Source organism: Cibotium barometz, unplaced genomic scaffold, assembly GCF_041138505.1.
Source record: "Cibotium barometz isolate CiBa-2024 unplaced genomic scaffold, ASM4113850v1 ctg368, whole genome shotgun sequence".
NCBI lineage: Eukaryota > Viridiplantae > Streptophyta > Polypodiopsida > Cyatheales > Cibotiaceae > Cibotium > Cibotium barometz.
Genome location: NW_028229435.1, coordinates 1,140,756 through 1,162,145, shown reverse-complemented (window position 1 = coordinate 1,162,145; position 21,390 = coordinate 1,140,756).

Below are 21,390 nucleotides of genomic sequence, written 5' to 3'. Positions count from 1 at the left end.
TGTGGGTGGGCAGATATTGCACTAGAAGGCCGTGGGCGCGATGTGATGATCCGAAGCATAAGGAAGGAGGGGCTTTTTTAGCATTAGTGTGTGGCCATCATTGAGGCTTTGGGAAAAAATAAAAAAATATATATAATTAAATAGTATGGCAAGCTTGGAAATTGCCACATGGAGGTTCTTTTTGGCTGCCAGCACATCGTCTAGAAGGTGGCGAAGGCGTGAAGAAAGGAGAAAAAGGTCGCCGAGTAGAAGGGCCGTCGGGTAGACGAGAGAGAGCTCCTGAGTTGAGGGTTAGCTGGTGTGGGCGCCTTCTGAAGAGAGAGTAGCTGGTTTTGTGTGGGCGACGATTGCAGGCAGAGAGTGGATGCTGACCAGAGAGAGAGCCTTGGTTTTTTGTGTGTGTTGGCTGCCAGCAGAGGTGCCGACGTGTGGGCTGGAAACAGTGGGGCTCGCCTACGACACTTGGCAGGTAGCAGCTGGATAAAGAGTAGCCGGGCTATAGAGAGAGTGAGGGTTGTTGGTGGGGCGCCCTCTGAAGAGTGCAGAGACCGGGAGACAGAGGCTTGGTTGTCAGATGCAAGGGTGTATTCCCTTGGCAGTAAATCCTGGCCAGAGTCCTGGTTTTTGGTGAAATTGCTGAGTTTGTACATGGTTGGTGCTTTGTATGTATTTTGCTAGAAAATCAATTGTCTTCCGTGGTTTTGAGCTATCTTTCTGGTGTGGGTGGGTGGTGAAGTGTGAGAAGTGTTCCAGCTGGTGGCTGGTGGTGCCTCTGTTCATGTGTTGTATTCCAAGTTTGGGAGGTGAAGGGCTATAGAGACGTGGTCTTTTCTTCTTTTTTTCACCTCACAATAACCACTTACCTAGTTTGTGGATTGTAACATTTATATGCCTTGCGATCCTGTGCATACCCAACAAAATGCACTTTTCTGCCTTAGGATCCAACTTCCTCCTTCTCTCATCAGGCACATGTACATAAGCTATGCAACCAAACACTTTGAGGTGTCCAATGTCTGGCCTAAAACCTGTAAGCCGCATCTCTGGCGTACTTCCATGTATGGTTGTTGTGGGTGTCTTATTAAGTACATACACCGCGGTGGCACACGCTTCTACCCAATAATAGTCTGGCATGCTCTTTTCATTGAGCATTGCCCTGGCCACATCACAAATGACTCTATTCTTCCTCTCAGCAACACCATTTTCCTGAGGTGTGTACCTGCAAGTTAACTACCTTCTTATGCTATGCTTTCTCAAGAAATTCTCAAAAGCATGTGAGGGGTATTCACCACCTCCATCTATCCTCAAACATTTTATCCAAGAGCCATATTACTTCTCTGCAAAAGCTTTGAAGTCCATAAACTTTCCCAACACTTCACTTTTCTCTCTGAGAAAGTAAATCCAAGTCATTCTGCTACTGAAATCATCAATGAATGTCACATAATACAAGCTGCCTTTAATGGATGGATTTTGTGCAGCAGGACCACATACATCACTATAAACTATCTCAAGTGGCATGCTACTCATGTTGCCTTCTTTAGGCAATGGCAACCTTGCTTGCTTTCCAAATTGGCAAGCATCATAGACATGCATATTCCCATCATACTTGAATCTGGGCAGCCCACTAACAATGCCTCTTGCCTGCATGTTCTTTAACCTTTGTATGTTCACATGTCCAATCCTTTTATGCCAATCCTTTTATGCCACATGTCAATGTCCTATACCACATTTCGGCTTTTAGAGAACATGGCTGATTTCAACTCAGGAATCCTAGCATCTAACTTAAATAACCTGCCTTCTTTCTTGCCTTTGGCAATGACTCTACTGTTGAGATATCGAGCTCATCTAGTGAGGCGGTGGACACTGATGACCCGCCTGGGGGATAGGCCCCACACTTACACCACTGGCATGGTTGGTGAGATCATGGGAGATATGCGGTCAGTGGGATGACAGGCTGTGTGACAGCCATTCTAGAGACTGGCATAGTTATAGCGCCAGCTCATTTAGTCGGGTTCACACTATAGAGAACCCGTGTATGTATTGGTTGAGTACCTTTCATATTGTGTGTACTCTTATTCTTGTATATGGTGTGTTGAGTGTTGAGTAGAGAAGAAGAAGATTTTCAGCCTCTCACCCAGCCTCTCACCTTGTGTATTCTCTATTAGGGTTTTGTGAGTGTGTGTGTGTGCTTGCAAGAGCTCAAGCTCTCTTCCCCCCTGCATCTTTTCATGGTATCAGAGCTTGGTTCGTGCTAAGGGCTGAGCTGCAAGCAAGAGAACCACAGGAAGCGGTACGAGGGTAAGAGCTGCAACTACTCTTCCCTATTTGTGTTGGTGACTACACCCTTGTCGGGAGCTCTACGGGAGGCACCGGCAATGATCTCTGATTGAGGAGCTTTCTTCGCGGGAGTAAAGCTATAGGGCAACTATACTGTCCTATCGGACCTCATTTTCTGGGCCGAAAACGCGTTTCGGGCACGTCTGGACCTCCGTTTTCAGAAAGCAGTCGATTTTGAGCACTGCTGGTAAGTCATCGATTCTCTGCAAAACTCTGTTTTAAGGACTGCAGGAAGATAGATTGACTGTGCAGACACTGTGGGTACTGCAAAGAGGTCTACAGTTGCCATTGGGTGTATGTATGCACATTGAAGTCACTGGTTGTGACATTTGAGAGTACTACAGTACCGCTGCAGAAAATATAGCAGTTGTGCAAGAAAAACCAGAGTGCAGTTTTTGGTAAAATTGTGTGTTTGGCAAGATGTCTAATGATGGCATAACACAGATTGTGGCTGAGAAGCTGGATAAGAATAACTTCCATGCTTGGAGGTTCAGGTTGACGAATTTTCTAATGGGAAAAGGCTATTGGGACTACATAGAAGGTGAGCATGAAGAGGCACCGGAGATACCGGATATAAATCCGACTGCTACAGATGTGAAAGAGTTTAAAGACTGGAACCAAGGAGCCAGGAAAGTCATGTATTGGCTCTCCATTAGTATACAGGACACCATGATTGGGCACATTCAGGATGCCAAGTCCCCCAAGGAGGCGTGGGACACCTTGGTAAAGCTTTATGAAACAAATACCAAGGCACGTAAGATACAGTTGAAGAATGAACTTCATACTGTGGAGAAAAAGAGCATGTCTGTGAATGACTATGCGTTGAAGATAAAGGGTATTGTGGAATCCCTTGCATCTATTGGTGTGTCAGTAGATGATGATGATAAGGTGGAGGTCTGTCTACATGGTCTCGGGCCACAATACAAGGCGTTCAAGACGTCTATTCAGACTCGAGAAAACATTCCCAACTTTACAGATTTGGTGTCTATGCTGATTATCGAAGAGAAGAGTTTGGGTGAAGACCAACAGTCTTCACAAAGCAAAAACAGTTTAGAGCAACATGCCTTCTACACGAGTTCAGGAAGAGGACGAGGTAGAGGAGGCCATGGACGCGATCAAGGAGGTGGTCGAACAAGTAATCAAAATTATGGCCAGCACAGCAGCAACAACAACAACAGTCCCAGAATCAACAACAACAACAACAACACGCAGGTGGAAGAGGCAAATTCAGAGGCAGGGGGAGTCAAAGAGGCCGTGGAAATTGGCAAAGGTAGTATAATGATACACGTGAATGCTATTATTGTGGTAAGCCTGGACATGTGCAGGCAGAATGTTATAAGAAGCAGGCTAACATGCAAAATGGGAAAGTGCAGCAAAACAACTATGCATCCTCAAACAAAAATAATGAGGATAATGAAAGGTTGTTTGTTATGCAGCATGTAGTGAATGCCATGTCTGAAAATGTTGATGCAGCACAAAAAGATAATGTATGGTATGTGGATTCAGGCGCTTCAAACCACATGACGAGTCATGGCGAGTGGTTCAAGGAGATGAAAAACCCAAAAAGACCAGGTTTTATGGAAACAGGGGATGACACTGCTCATCCAATTGCCCATGTTGGAGATGTGCCATTGTCTATGCAGGATGGCAAAGTGAAGTACCTTCTTGCAGATGTACTTCATGTTCCGAACATAACAAAGAATCTGGTTTCAGTTGGCCAGATGATTGAGCAGGGTTTGCAGGTTCGGTTTAACCCTGATGGATGTTATGTTGTTGAAGATTTTAAAGACAAGTGCAGGTTGGTTGCAAAAGGCAACAGAGTGGGCAGAATGTTTACATTGAATGTAAATGTGCAGAGATTGAAGTCTATGCAGACTAAAGGAATTGTGACAGGGCTGCCAAAATTTAAAGTGGAAGGTATGCAGAAAATATGTGAAGCGTGCCAATTTGGGAAGCAAACAAAGCATGTGTTTCCACGTAACAGATATGTGAGCAGAAATGCACTAGATCTTGTGCATTCAGATGTATGGGGTCCTACGAAGACCATATCTATGGGAGGCTGCAGGTATTATGTGACTTTCATTGATGACCACACAAGGAAAGTGTGGGTATATTTCATGAAGGAGAAGAGTGAGGTGTTCACTCACTTTCAGAATTTCAGAGTTTTGGTTGAAAAGCAAACAGGGAAATATGTAAAGTGCCTAAGGTCAGATGGAGGGGGAGAGTACTTCTCCAATGAGTTCTCTGAATTTTTGAAGAAGAATGGTATTCGGAGACAGTTCACATGCAGATACACTCCGCAGCAAAATGGAGTTGCTGAGCAAAAAAACAGGCACATTGCTGAGATTGCACGAGCATTGATGGAAGAGAAAAATATGCCGCATAGCTATTGGGCTGAGGCTGTTTCTATAGCAGTATACATCATGAACAGGACTCCAACTGCAGCCATACATAATGTAACTCCAGAGGAGAGGTTTACTAGCAGAAAACCAGATTTGTCTCATCTGAAAGTCTTTGGATGCATTGCATATGTGCATGTGCCAGATGAGTTGAGAACTAAGCTGGACCCGAAAGCTGAAAAATGTGTGTTTATTGGATATTCCCTTGAGCAAAAGGGATACAGTTGTTATAACCCTGCTACACGTGAGTTGAGGGTAAGCAGGGATGTTGTTTTTGATGAGATGAGCAGCTGGTATGTTGCTGGAAAAGAAGCTGTTGGGGCTGATGTGAGTGGAAGTGTGGTTGCACAGAATGCAGGTCAGCAATCACAGTCTTTGAGTGGACCAGGAGAGTCCTCATCTAGTGGGTCTATTGATAGACCATGGAGTGGCAGATTGCGTCATAATACCAGTCCTGTAAATGTGATTAGTACATCACGTAAAGGAAAAGAGAAAGTGGTTGAGCCCCTTGGTATGCCTGACATTTCTGCAGGGCATTCTCATGTTGATGGAGAGTCTAGTGGCTCAGATATGAGCCTTGATGAGGAGCTTGGGATCCCAGCTATGAGAACACCTGGTGTAAAGAAGGCTATGGAAGCCATGAATGAAAAGCTGCAAAGATCAGGGAGAGTGAAGAACCCTGTGCAGAGATTTACATATGATGGTTATGTGGCACATCACTATGCATATATGGCAAAGGTTGTGCAGGTTGTAGAGCCCACATGCATTGATGAGGCTGTTGGAAATGTGTGTTGGGAGAAAGCTATGGATGAGGAGATGGATGCACTATACGGAAATGAAACCTAGGATTTAGTGCAATTGCCGAAGGCAAGAAAGCCATTGGGGATGCAAGTGGGTGTACAAAGTTAAACATAACAGTGATGGAAGCATAAACAGGTACAAGGCTAGATTGGTAGCCAAAGGATATGCGCAGACATATGGGATTGATTATGAGGAAACTTTCAGCCCAGTTGCCAAGATGGCAACAGTGAGAGTTGTGATAGCAGTGGCTGCGTCAAAGCAATGGTCTTTACATCAAATGGATGTAAAGAATGCATTCTTGCATGGGGATTTGCAAGAAGAGGTGTATATGTTGCAGCCACCTGGTTATGAGGATGTGGGTCACCCCGAGCATGTTTGCAGGTTGAAGAAAGCCTTGTATGGCTTAAAACAGGCACCAAGAGCATGGTCTGACAAGATTTCTGAATATCTTGTCACTATTGGCTTTCATGTAGCCAATGCAGATTTCTCATTGTATGTGAGACATGGTGATAGAGGGGTTGTGCTTGTTGTCATCTATGTAGATGACTTGATCATTACAGGGGACCATGATGCAGAGATCTTTGATGTAAAGATCCTGCTTAGACAGAAGTTCGAGATGAAGGATCTGGGGGAGCTCAGATATTTCTTGGGCATTGAGGTGATTAGGTCACCACATGGTATTGGATTACTGCAGAGACAGTATGGCTTGGACATGTTGTCCAAGTATGGTATGACAGGCTGTAAGCCTATTTCTGTGACATTGGATCAGAATGGCAAGTTGAGTGCAGATTCAGGAGAGATCTTGGAGGATCCTACTATGTACAGGAGCATAGTAGGAAGTTTGATCTACATGACGATCACCAGACTAGATTTAAGCTATGTTGTTGGGTTGGTGAGTCAGTTTATGCAGGTTCCACGGAAACCGCATTTGGATGCAGTGAGATGCATACTGAGGTATGTGAAGTCTACTTTGCATTATGGACTATTCTATGAGACTGGGACAGAGATATGTGTACATGGGTACACAAATGCTGATTGGACTGGTAGTATCTCAGATAGGAGATCTACTAGTGGCTTCATGTTTTCTTTGGGGAGCGCTGCTGTGACTTGGAGCAGCAAGAAGCAGCCTACGGTTGCTCTATCCAGTACAGAGGCCGAGTACAGAGGAGCTGCTATGGCAGCATGTGAGGTAGCTTGGTTGAGAAAGCTACTTGCAGATTTGGGTCTATCAGTGGATAGACAAGTTGTCAATTTCTATGACAACATTAGCAGTATACAGTTGGCCAGGAACCCAGTCTTTCATGCTCATACGAAGCACATAGAGGTCCACTACCACTTTCTCAGAGAGAAGGTCTTGCAGGAGATCTTGACCTTGTTTATGTCAGCACAGAGGATCAAGTAGCTGACATCTTCGCCAAAGCATTAAGTACAGAGAAGCTCCGCAGATTCAGGGCTTCGCTTGGTGTACATGAGATGGAGTTGAGCTCGAGGAGGAGTGTTGAGATATCGAGCTCGTCTAGTGAGGCAGTGGACACTGAGATGACCCGCCTAGGGGATAGGCCCCACACTTACACCACTGGCATGGTTGGTGAGATCATGGGAGATATGCGGCCAGTGGGATGACAGGCTGTGTGACAGCCATTCTAGAGACTAGCATAGTTATAGTGCCAGCTCATTTAGTCGGGTTCACACTATAGAGAACCCGTGTATGTATTGGTTGAGTACCTTTCATATTGTGTGTACTCTTATTCTTGTATATGGTGTGTTGAGTGTTGAGTAGAGAAGAAGAAGATTTTCAGCCTCTCACCTTGTGTGTTCTCTATTAGGGTTTTGTGAGCTTGCAAGAGCTCAAGCTCTCTCCCCCCCTGCATCTTTTCATCTACATCCATTTTTGAAATCCTCAACGAAGCAACCATGCTCGTTGAAACGAACCTGTAAACCTTGTTCCACCATTTGACCAACTCAGGCCAAACTTTTTGTAATAGAAGGCACATACAAGACATTTACCATAGACTGTGTTTCACCATTGTGCACAATGGTACACTTCCAACATGTGTGATAGCATTCTAGGTATCATCTCGTGTCTCCACATAGCCTTTCACATCCATAGGCTTCATATGCTCAAACCATTCGCCATGACAAGTCATATGGTTTGATGCTCCAGAGTCCATATACCAAGTGTCATCACTGTCACTATTTGTCATCATAGATCCCACAACATGTTTCATGGAAAACAAGTGATTTGTGCTGCCATCATTACTGCTTGATGCAAAAATTTCACCATTTGCATAATTTCCACCATGTTGTGCTCTACCCCCTCTCAAATCATTTTGTTTTTGCGAAAACAATCACATGCCATATGACCAAATTTCCAACAGTAATAACATTCCACATATTGCATAGATGTTTGTTGGCCTTGCCAACGTCCTCTACCACGAGGATTACCTCTGCCTCTCTGAGGTGTATATCCACAACCACCTCTAGCACCATATGTAGGAGGCTGAAAATTCTTTTGTGGTGACCTGTCCTGCCATCCACGATCATTACCACGGCCACGTGATGCAAATCTCCCCCTGCCTCTAAATCCTCTTTGTGAATAGAAAGCTTGATTTCTGCCATTATCATCATGGCTAGTAGATGCATCATGAAAAGAGTCACTGAGTTTGATTTCCTCAACAAGCAAGAGTGAAACCAACTCATTAAAATCTGGTAAACCTGTACTTCGAACAGAAATAAATGTATCAAAAGACTTGCACTCCTTGTCAAGACCACGCAAGGTAATGTCTACCAAATCATCATCAGGGGGCATTGATCCTTGCCAATGCATCTGCATACTTCTTTATCTCTTGTACATAATCATGGATGCTCCTTCCTTTTCGCTTTACATTATGAATCTGTTGTCTCAAATGAGACTTACAAGCACTAGTATTTGTGTATTAAACAACTTTACCAATGTATCCCATGCATCCTTGGGATTCTCAGCATCATGTATATGTATGAGTATAGCATCCGAGATACATATAGACAAGTAATGCAAAACTTTGTATGCTCTCTCTGACCATTGCTTATGAGCTACAACCTGTTGTTGGGGTAGTTCCAGCTCTGGCTCCGCAGCTATAACAAGGTCCCAAAATCCTTTTCCTTTCAAAAAGCTTTTAATCCTGTACTTCCATGCCTAGAAGTTCTTTCTATCCAACTTCTCACCCACAATCTCTATTGGGTTGTTTGACATATTTGCTCAATGATAAAAATGCACCTTTTGCACACGTCCAAATCTGTAAATGAGCCTTCCTCAGCTCAACCACACTCTAATAAGCATTCCAGATACTCCAAAGTACTCAATGAACTTCACTGTTGATGTAGAAAAGCAAACTGATTGCATTCAAATTGAACTGGCATACATAGTCCAAAGTACCCTATTTTGGCATGCTTTCCAAGACTTCAAATTGCAATGTAGTGGTCCAATCAAGTGTGGATAACTTGCATTGACACCTAAACAAGCTTAATGTTGCATATCAACACCATCCAAGGTGCATACATACCAAATTTATCAAATCCCCTTCTCTGTTTTGAGAAAAACCAGTAAAACTAGCAAGCTTCAATGGAGAGCTTGCAAAACAGAAATTTCTCTTTGCTCAAATCTGGTGTTGTTTGTGTTTTTGCACGTGCAATCCGTTCAAGGATGTTTAGTAGTCCTTACCCGGTAGGCCAAGCTCTCAGATTTGATGGAAATCGGTGTTCTCCAAGCTTCATAACTCCAATGGCAAGCTTCACAGCTTCCTCTTCTCTCACTCACTCATAAACCCTAATAGAGAGCACCAAGCTCTGATACCATGATGAAAAACAAGTAGAGGGAGAGGAGACACACACACAAGAGCAAACCCTAGTGTATTATCAAACCCTAACCATAGAGGGAAGCCATCTCCCTTCACACACAATGCATAAAGCCATAATCCATAATCTACAACACACTACATGTGTTGTGTCCACACACTACTAACCCTAGCTAATGTCCACACAATATGACCAGCTGGACGCGGTCATTTATGTCTCACACATGTTACTACCTAACATGCCAGCACATAGTGCAACTGGCATAAGCTGATATCGAGCTTGAATCTCAACACTTCGAGTCATCAACAAGATGCTCATGAACTCCCACATGCACTGCACATCTTGAAGTATGTTCACGAGATCATGCGGAATGCAGTAGTAAATGAAAGTTTTACATTGTGCAACACAGATTGATATCTCACCACAATGAATGGATACCAACCAAGGAACCACACTCTCTATCAACAATTGGACCCACTGGACATGCTTTTCTCAATTTCCCTTTCCATTGCATAGTTTTGTCCGATCGATATAAGGACAATCCAAATTGCAACACCTCAAGTAGTCCGCACACCTACTTATTCGAACCATTCCATTGAAAGAGTCTTGCAAGATTGTAGAGTATAGCATCCAGACATGACCATCAGACTTTTGATCCATCCCAAACATTGCAGACCCTAGAGGAGATGGCAAAAGCTCAAACACAATGTAGCCATTATAGTGTCGGGGAAACTCTGAAACCTGCTCTATAGTGGTGGCACTCAAGAAAGCAACATGTAATGAACTATTAAGTGGGAGATTTTCAAGAAAGCTAATCATATTCACAGTGTCCCTCAATTTGGCAGAAGGTGTAGCCTCTTGTGTCATTACTATAGAGAACACACCAACATTACCAACCTCAATTTGGCAGAAGGTGTAGCCTCTTGTGTCATTACTATAGAGAACACACCAACATACTTTGGCTCCACCTTAAATCTGAATTCTCTGGCTGCCAACTCAAGTGGTCGATGAATGATCCCTACATCTTGAGTTCTTGTCTCCTCTTGTAGGACAATGTCGCTACTTTGTAAACCAAAGAAATTAGTGATTTGTAGGAGTGAAACCTCACAAATAGCAATGTCATATCTAATTTCCAAAGTCTGAGCACCATGGTTGTTGATAACAAGGAAGGACGGCATTGTGAGCTAAGCAATGAGAAATACAAAAAGATGAGGAATGGCAGGGAGACATAGAAGAGCAATGCTAAGGCAAGGATGGCTAGGAGAAAGAAATAGAATGAAGAGCAACCAAGAAAGAGAGATGGTGTCTAGAAGTGCTGATATGGCATAGTCCAACTTGAACATTGCAAACGGATATGGTGGCCAAATAATGACAACAAATGCCATATTTTGAATTGAATGCTCAATCAAGAAGTGGCAGCTATCTGGTTCACATATAATTTGTAAGCACAAAAAATTATGTTTTAGTATGCACCATCTAATGCAGTGAGGGTTGTGAGGAGATTGTGCTCCATAACATTTTTTGATTCTGCAAGTCATGGAATATTTAAGTGCACGAGAAAGGGTTTTCTCAACCCCTTAACAAGGGATAGAATGGCTTTGCCATTTATGGCCTGTTAATTGCCATTTATGGCCTGTTAATTGCCATTTATGGTAGCTTCACTAAATGGATTACTGTGGACCACCGTTAATTGCCACTAACCCAATATAGATCACATCAAATATTTGTGAATGATGTTTACTACTTGTTACATTCTAGCCGATTCTAGTTAACACTTATAAGTTAGTCTTTAGTAGAAGTCTAGGTTAGTAGTTAGTAGTTCTAGTTTAGTAGTTAGTATTCAGTTTAGTTTAGTAGTAGTCTTTAGTCTAGATTAGTAGTTAGTTCTAGTTTAGTAGTTAGTAGTTAGTAGTTAGTAGTTCTAGTTTAGTAGTTAGTAGTTAACACTTATAAGTTAGTCTTTAGTAGAAGTCTAGGTTAGTAGTTAGTAGTTAGTAGTTCTAGTTTAGTAGTTAGTATTCAGTTTAGTTTAGTAGTAGTCTTTAGTCTAGTTTAGTAGTAGTCTTTAGTCTAGATTAGTAGTAGTCTTTAGTCTAGATTAGTAGTTTGGTTTTAGTCTAGATTAGTAATCTCGGTTAGTAGTTTGGTTTTAGTTCTAGTTTAGTTAGTCTTTAATCTTGAGTTTGTCTTTAGTTTAGTTGGTCTTTAGTTTAGTTAGTCTTTAGTTTAGTTAGTCTTTAGTTTAGTTAGTCTTCAGTCTAGATTAGTAGTCTCAATTAGTAGTTTAGTTTTAGTTTTAGTTTAGTTAGTCTTTAATCATGAGTTAGTCTTTAGTTTAGTTAGTCTTCTACATAGATTAGTAGTCGCAATTATTAGGTTAGTTAGTCTTTTTTCCTCCCTCCCCTTACTCCCTCCCAATGTCTTATTCACTCAAACTCTAAACCCTTACTCCTCCATACCCTCCCTTACTCCTCCACTCCTCCCCATCTCCTCCCTCACCCCTCCCCTAGACCTCCACTCCACATTGCAGTAGTGCCGGAGTCACAGCAGTAGATCGGGGTTGCAGCAAATCGGGGTCGCAGCACATCTTGCCCATCTCCTCTTGGTTGGTCCTCTTCTAACATGCCAAAAAAGGGCAGAGAGGGCTCCGCGGAGGCTGCGATATCGCGGCCTTCTGGGAGCCATCTCTGCCCATTTTTTGCCCATCAAAGGGTAAATATTTATGGTCTCTCAGCACTTTGTAGTGCCATCAAATGGCAAAGATGGCTAGTCTCTCAACACCTTGAAGTGCCATAAAAAACAAGCAAAGGGGGCTCCTAGGAGGCTGCGATATTACAGCCTCCCGGGGGGCCCCTTTGCTTGTTTTTAATGGCACTTCAAAGTGTTGAGAGCCCCCCCCGCCCCACAGTCTCGTGAAATCCTCTTCTTGGCTTCAATAATGGCAGTGGGTTGCAAAGGTCAAGGGTCACCATGCATCCAGGTCGAGGGTCGCCAAGCATCCAAGTTGGTCTATGAAGCATCTTTTTCTTCATTTTAATGTGCCAAAAAAGGGCAGAGAGGGGTCCCAGAGGCCGCATTATTGCGGCCTTCTGGGAGCCCTCTCTGCCCAATTTTTTTGCCCACCAAAGGGCATGTTAATGGTTGCCTTTTGCTTCTTTGAAGGGCCAGCAAAAACGAGCAAAGGGGGCTCCCGGGAGGTTGCAATATCGTGGCCTCCCACACGAGCCCCCTTTGCTCGTTTTTTATGGCACTTCAAAGAGTTGAGAGACCATCCATTAGTGCCATCAACAAGAGATTGATGATACGATAAAGCTAACATTGATCAATGTCATGGAAAAATGTCTTTGTTGATGGTGCGTGTGGTGAAGACCAGTAAAGGAGAACAAACCTCTTTTGCATTTTGGCAGTTTGAATGCTTTAGTTTTTTGGTTCTCTAATGAATATTTTGATTTTGTAAATGACTTTATGCTCAATCATCAATGCAAAGCCTCATAGGTAATCCAAGTTATGTGGCTACATCATAAGTAATCCAAGTTATGTGGCTACATTCTCTCCAATTTATTTAACATCATTTATTCCTATTACGAGTTTGTGCCTCCTAATCTATAATAAAAATAGTGTTGGAGAGAGTGGGCATGCTTGTTTAACCTGAATGATGCTATTGATCTCATGTGAAAAGATTCAAATGCCTGGATCTAGCCCATCATGATTCATAATATAATGCCATTACACCCCACATAACCTATGTTTTAAAATGAAAATTCTATCTTTATCTAAATTTCACCCTAATTCTAAGGCCCAATATAAATATCTCCTAAAATATTCACCCATGTAATTTGGGAACCCTCTCTACCTATTTAATTTGGGAGCCCTTCAAAAACATCAGAGCCTTGGGCAACCCAGGCTTCTCTTAGCCCTTTGGCAACCTTAAAAGAGGCTAACATAAGATTATTTTTTTCATATGTAATTCTTTTGTACAGATGGATATGGGTGAAAGTACAACTCTTCCTTTAAAGACTAGAGGGAAGGGCCAAGACAAAGCCTTAACACCTCCAAAGAAGATTGGGAGAAAGAGAAAGCCTCCAATTCATGCAGACACTGAGGAGGGTGACCATGGTGGGGATAGATCCGAGATGGAGGCTTCTACAGGCACAGAGAACACATCTACAAATGTCCATGATTTAGATGGAGGAAGATATGAGATAGACTCTCTCATTGAGGACATTAGCTTGGATCTTGTGGGAGGGGGTGACATCATTTCTAGATGTAGGCTACTCGGTTTAGATGAGTGCCCTAGACTCCCCTTGTGTAGACTCATTACGCTAGAGTAAGGGGATTGAGAAGTGATGTCATTGCACTTAAGAGTGCATTCCAATATGAGGGATACCTCCCAAAAAAGGGTGCATTTATAATTTCTATCTGCACAGGCAGTGGGGAAGAGACCCAGGTTACACCAACACACTGAGGGAGTCTGTTACCATATTATAGTAGTGATGTGTGTGAACACACTTAGGACCGCCGGGGCACTTTTTCCCTCACTAGGAGGTTTTTTCCCCCGTGCATTGTATATACGCCCATTATCTTCTAGGGCTTGTTATCTTTCATTTTTGGCACTCATAATACACTACTGTGTTGTGCTCAAGCTTCCTCATCTTCTTGAAGTTGTGTGTGCATTCCTGCAACCCTAATTCCAACAATTGGTATCAGAGCAGGCTTCCTCCTCCCGGGCAGCATCACCGGCACCTGCCGCTTCATCTCCTCCGATTGCGACGAGGTTTCACGAGCGTCTGCAGGTTAGTATATGCCGTGGATCTTCCCCAGGCAAAAAAGAATCTTCTAGGTATCTATCTTGTCCCTTCTCCGAACCCTATCGTGTTATATATCAATGGATAGCTTTTGAAGAGTAGAATCTAAATATGTGAGGTCCGACAAATTTGGAGCTCGTTTGCAAAAAAATTTATCCGGTGCTCCTTTTTGGAGGGAATATTCCAGTCAAACTTCCTTACAAGGCCCAAAAATGACCTCAAAAAATTCCTAATGTGTATATATCTTCCACGACATACCCATGGGTGTCCTAAGCACCGCGAGCCCATGCATCGCCTGGTCAGATCCTCCTTAGGTGTCCTAGCGCTTCACTCAGGGACCGCTTCATTGGCCCTCGCCCATCGTATTGAAAGCACACCAATTTTCACCATACCCAGGTTGGTCATGACCTGGGCAGGTTTTTGCCGCGCGTGAGCCATCCTTTGAACACTCCTCGCTAACTGTTGCAACCCAACTTCCCTTAGAAAAACACATATACCAATGCTCCCTCCAGCATTCTGGCGTAAGACGGTCCTTTAAGAAAACAGGGTTTCTATGTAAGTTTTCAGTTTTGATTTTCTTTTAAATACAATGGGTATATATTAAATCCGTATCCCAATACTTCTAGATCACAGGTCTGAAATTCCAATAGAATTTCCTGAATTCTGTAACCTTGATCCTCAGATCAAAATCAAGGGTCTTAACTCTTGGTCATAGTCTGATTCAGGGTTTGAGTCTAGAAAGGTTCTCCTGAACTATCTTTCTCAAAGGGTAATATTTCAATTACTACTTTACTGAATTTCATTCATTGAGTATTTTGCTTAACTAAATTTAAAACTAATCTCATGAATTCCTATGAGGAATAAATTAATCATTTATCTAAAATTCTGACTTTGATAGTTTTTCTGAATTTTCTCATTACTATCCTAGAGGATATGAAACGGTAGAATTTTCTCTCACAGAGTGTTTACTTATTCATTTACCAATATTCATGGGATTTAAACAAAGGATTAAAGAGAACTCCTATTTTGATATAAAAATTCTATATACATATATTTATGCATAAAATCCAACTTCTATGGAAATAACACTTTTATATAAAAGAAAATCCTTTTATGCATCTATTTATGCATAAAAATCAATTTTGATGAAACTAACACTTTTATAATAAAAAAATTTCTTTTATGCATCTATTTATGCATAAAAATCAATTTTGATGAAAGTAACACTTTTATATAAAAAAAATCTTTTATGCATCTATTTATACATAAAAAATAATTTTGATGAAAGTAACACTTTTATTAAAAAAATTTCTTTTATGCATCTATTTATACATAAAAATCAATCTTGATGAAAGTAACACTTTTATAATAAAAAAATTCTTTTATGCATAAAAATCAATTTTGATGAAAGTAACACTTTTATAATTAAAAAAACTTCTTTTATGCATAAAATCAATATTGGTGAAGTAACACTTTTATAATAAATTTTTTTTTCTTTTATGCATCATTTTATGCATGAAAATCAATATTGATGAAAGTAACACTTTTATAATAAAAAAATTCTTTTATGTATCTATTTATACATAAAAATCAATTTTGATGAAAGTAACACTTTTATAATGAAAAAAATCTTTTATGCATCATTTTATGCATAGAAATCAAATTTGATGAAAGTAACACTTTTAATTTAAAAAAAATCTTTTATGCATAAAAATCAATATTGGTGAAAGTAACACTTTTATAATTTAAAAAAATACTTTTATGCACCATTTTATGCATGAAAATCAATATTGATGAAAGTAACACTTTTATAATTAAAAAAATCTTTTATGTATCTATTTATACATAAAAATAAATTTTGATGAAAGTAACACTTTTATAATAAAAATATTTCTACTATGCATTTTTCTATGCCTAGAATGAAAATAACACTTTTAGAATACACAAATCGTGAGGATTACTCTTTCTAAAAATAAAAGATAAAACTTATTTCACAAAATTTAAGAAAATTTTGCCATAACCTCCTTTGAATGGGTGACCATTTTTTAATTTTTTCTATCCTCAAGTTACTCAAAAATTATCCCAATAAATTATTCTAAACTAATCAAATTCCACTTTCAAAAGAGAACTAATATGAAACGTTTAATTCTAATAATTTGATTACTTATCTAGGATAAAGAAAGGCTGAATTTAAGAAGAATAAAGAGACGGGGGAAAGCCTTTCCAACAACAAGACATAACATCATTTTTTCATTTTAAAGAAAATAAAAATTAGAAAACCATTAAAAGGAATAAAGAAAAAGTAGGATTTCTTGCTTACTTGAATTTCTGTGAGCTTTCCTTTGGCTTGATGGTTTTAGGGATCTACTCTTGTTTGCAACAAGAGTGGCCACCAATTCTTTTGAAGAGGGAAAGGTCAAATACTAATGAATTATCAATAAATGTACTGTTTTTGGCTCTGGGGTGGAGTAGAGTAATAGTGCATAAAACAATATTAAGCTTCTACAAAGGGAGATGCTTCCATTTATAGGAAAAAGTGAGTTTCTAACCAAGCAAACTGATTCTAGAATTTTCCAGATCAGTTTGGTCAATTTTTGGAGAGGTTTAGCTTACTTTTTGGAACTAAAGGGAGAATCCCCACTCTTGAGGTGTCAAAAATTTATTTTTTTAGTATTTCCTTTGGTCCTTAGTCCACTCTTCATCTTATGTGAGTATTTACTCATTTTTGGGGGGGGTTTCTTTATTTCTTCAATTTATCTCCTCCATACATTTGGATGAATCTGATTGGCCCCTCAGATCCTTAATTTAAAATTTTTAGAAAATCTGGACCCTTAGGATAAGGCCTTTTGAACAGATTATAGTTTATTTCTAATACACCTTCTGAAAATATTTTTGAGCTTATGTTTCGGGGGAATTTATTTTAATAAGAAGAGATATTTTTCCATCCAAAAATATCTAAAATTTGAATAATCTCTCTCTAGAATATTTTCTCTCTCTAAGCCAAAATAGGTAGAAACAAGATCTTTTATTATTCTGAAGAGGGAATTGATTACAGGGGGAAGATACTGGACATCTTGATGAGGGACTGGGGAGGAATCTTACATTCTCTCCCACTTGAAAAACGCGAGATGTCCTTATCTCGCAAGCTGGGGATAATCCCGCAACAGTTTGGCTTCTTTTTTCCAAGTGGCATCTTCAAAAGGATAGAACTTCCATTTAACCAATAATTCTCTCAGAATTCTATTCTTGAGAACCTTTTCTCGAACATTAAGGATTTCTTCAGGTTGGAGTTCCATATGCCCTTGGGTTGAAGAAGTTAAGATTTCTCATCAAGCACATGATTCGGGCTTGGTATATACTTTTTAAGAAGGCTGACATGAAATACATTATGTACTTTTAGATGAGGAGGCAGAAGAAGCTCGTAGGCTAAGTCACCTACTTTCTTTGTAATCAAATATGGCCCACAATATCTGGGGGATAAATTCTTATACTTCCCAAGAGTAGAGAACTTCTTTTGGAGCGTACTCGAATTAAGACCATATCTGCTTCTTTGAACTTTCTGTCTGACCTCTTCTTATCTGCATACTGCTTCTGTCTATCCTGGGCAGCTTTTATATCTTTGCGAATTGACTGCATCTGCTGCTCCATATCGTCAAGCATCTGTCTAGACATCTCGACCCTAATCAATGGGTTGGACCAAGTTAATGGAGTTAAACAATCTTGTCCATACAGAGCTTTGAAAGGGCTCATCCCAATCCTTCGGTGATAAGAAGCATTGTAGGCAAACTCGACTAGGTGCAGATAGCTTAGCCACTTCTTGGGTTCCCTACCACAGCATGACGACCAAACTCAATTACTTGGTTTACCCTTTCTGATTGACCATCGGTCTCAGGGTAGTAAGCTATGCTGAGATCCAAGAAAGTTCCTACTGCTTCAAAAAATGCAGTCCAGAATCTTAACGTGAACTTGGGATCTCGATCACTTACTATTCTACTGGGTAGGCCATGCAATCTGAAGATTTCCTTGAGGAACACTCTGGCCACATCCACTGCAGTGTAGGTTTCTTTTACTGGAATCAGATGGGCAACTTTGGTTAGTGTATCAACTACCACAAAGATGGAGTTGTAACCTGATTGCACTGAAGATAATCCAGTAATAAAATCCATACTGATACATTCCCACTTCATTTGCTAATGGATGTAACTTTCCAGGCATTTTACTCTCTTGGCCTTGACTTTCTGACAGGTCAGACATTGACGTACATGATTAAGCACATCCTTTTTTAGATGAGGCCAAAAGAAGCTTTTTTCACAGACATGTAGGTTTTGATGAAACCTGGATATCTTGCAAAAAGGCTGTCATGGGCTTCATTCAAAATTTGACCCTTTGTTCCCTCATCATTGGGAATGCATAACCTATGATTACAATACAAAATTCCAGGCTGTACCCTTGAACTCGATTCAACTCCTGTGGAGTTTTGATTTCTTGCATAAGTAGGGTAGCAATAGGGCCAAAGAATCTATCCTGCATGATCTTCTCTCTTGCTAATCAAAATATTTGACACTACAGTAATTGCAAGCAAGGAGGCTTTTCTGCTAAGGGCATCTACTACCACATTTTCTTTGCGCTTGGGCGGTACTTGATTTCAAAATCAAATTCCTACAAGGTCTGCATCAACCTTCTTTGGCACATGTTGAGATCCTTCTGAGTGAAGATCCACTTTACGCTTTGATGATCTATCATCGAAGTGAATCTTTGACCCAGTAGGTAATGTCTCCACAACTTCAGATCTATCTTTGTGAAGATCTGGGTTCCACTTAGCCTGTCCAAAAGCTCATCAATTCTAGGGATAGGATACTTACTCTTAACTGTCAGCTGATTGAGGCCTTTGTAGTCCACACAGAGTCTTAGCATTCCATCTTTCTTTTTCTGAAAGAGAACTGGCTCACCCCAAGGTGAAACACTGGGTCTTACAAACCCTTGTTCTAACAGCTATCTAAGCTGTTCCTTGAGTTTGATGGCTTCAGAAACTGGCATTTTGTACGTGCGCAGGACTACTGGGGGGTCAATTCTATCACATGATCTACTTCCCGAATTGGAGGTATCTCTGTTAATTCTGTTGGGAATAAATCATCATAATCACTTAACCATTCAAGTTCTTTAGCTTTTAACTTTATGTCTACTAGATTCATTTTGACAACATAAATGAGCTGCTTCTTTCTAAGTCCATATAGTAACTTAGAATCCTTTACTAACTGCAAACTTGGGGATCCTAAAATTCCAGTTCCTTGAACTTTATTTCCGTGAAGGTCACAGAAGGAAATGGTTCCATTATGTGACAGTAAATGTCAGATCGATTTTTGTGGAGCTAATCCATTCCAAGGATCCCGTCAAAAACTCCCAAAGGTATAACTCTGAACTGACATTCAGTTAAATTCCCATCTAGATTGAACTGAATACGATCTATCTCAAGGTGAGTGAAAAGAATCTTCCCACTGGCCAATTAAACTTGCATAGGTTTCCCAGATTTCTATTCTAAGACTAGCTTACGTAAGCATCCTGGGAAAATGAAAGAATGAGTACTGCCTGAATCAATCAAAAGCTTAAAAGGCTTACCTTGATACTCAGCTGGAGTATGAATGATGGAGAATTGGCGATTTGGCCCTTGGTTTTCAATTGTTACATAAATCTATCCTTTTTCCTCTTCCACTACTTCTGCTATTATGACTGCTCTCGCTGCTGCAGTAGTCTGAGGCGAAACTCTTTCTCTTTGGTTGCCCCAGTTCTAGGAAGGAGTTCTGAGGCTACTCTGGACAGAGGCAGATGGCTGAGCTGGAGTTCTCCTGGGATTGCCCTGATTCTGCTATTACTTATAATTTTCAATACTTCTAAAAAGAATAAGACTTTGTAATACAATTATGATAGAATAAATATCCTTAGACTTAAATCCAATTTATGGAATTAAATCATAAGTTTACCATAATTTCATTAGCATAAAAACATAAAAAGCCATTTTCTTAACCTCTAGCTTAACAAGCTTAGAGATTGATTTTAAATTAAGAATTTATCAATGAGAAGCATTCATTTGCTTACGAATTAGTCATAGGAATGAGTATTCTTTTGGGAGAGAGAGATATACATAAAAAGCATCCTAATTAAGCATAAAGATTAACTCTTTTATGATTAATCATTAGAATTCTTATAGAAAGCTTGATTTGCATTGAAAATGATTAATTTGAAACTTCTCAAGCTTGAGAGGTGTTGAGAAGTGAAATCTTTTGAGAATATTAATGAAAACCATGAAAGCTTGATTTGCATTAAAAATGATTAATTTGAAACTTCTCAAGCTTGAGAGGTGTTGAGAAGTGAAATCTTTTGAGAATATTAATGAAAACCATGGAATTACTTCTTACCTCTTGATTTGACTTGCTTCTTTATCTTAGAAGGAAGCCCCCAACCAACCAATTGGTTTAGTATGTTGAGAAGAAAGCTCCAAGGATTGTTGAAGAGAGAGAGAAGCTCCAATCTCTCCAAAAGCAGAGGATTTTTAAGGGATAATAGAAAATATCATTATTTTAATGTAATACTCGCATGGTATAGTTCACAGATTTTTTTACAAAAGACTAAGGATCTATTTATAGGTGAGAGAGGCCACTAACCAAGTCCAACTAGGTTCTAGAATTTTCCAAGTTCAGTTTGACTCAATTTGAATAAGATTTAGATCAGTTCTCGGGTCCCTTTTTTATTTGGTTTGATCCAGGGGAGAGGAGAGATAAAAATATCATAATGTTTTTTAATTAAAAACTCATCCACATGTGTGAAATAGGTGCCTACCTCAAAGGTCTCCCCCTCCTTACCAAGGTGTCAAAATTTCATCATTTCTCCAAAATATCTCATTTTTTTAGTAATATCTCTTAATTTTTAACTAATAAACCTTGTATTCAGTCAACTCTTCATCTTATGTGAGCATTTACTCATTTTTGGGTATTTTCTTTTATTCTTTGGATTTATCTCATCCCAACACTTGGATTAATCCTATTGGCCCATAAGAACCTTAATTGGACCATAATCTAGAAATTTTTGAAAATCTAGACCCTTAGGCTAAGGTCCCTTATATCATTTTTAATTGATTCCTAATGCACATTGGAAAGTTCATTTTGAACTTCTGTTTTAGGGGACACCATTTTAGACACTAGGAGAATTTTCATATCCGAAGA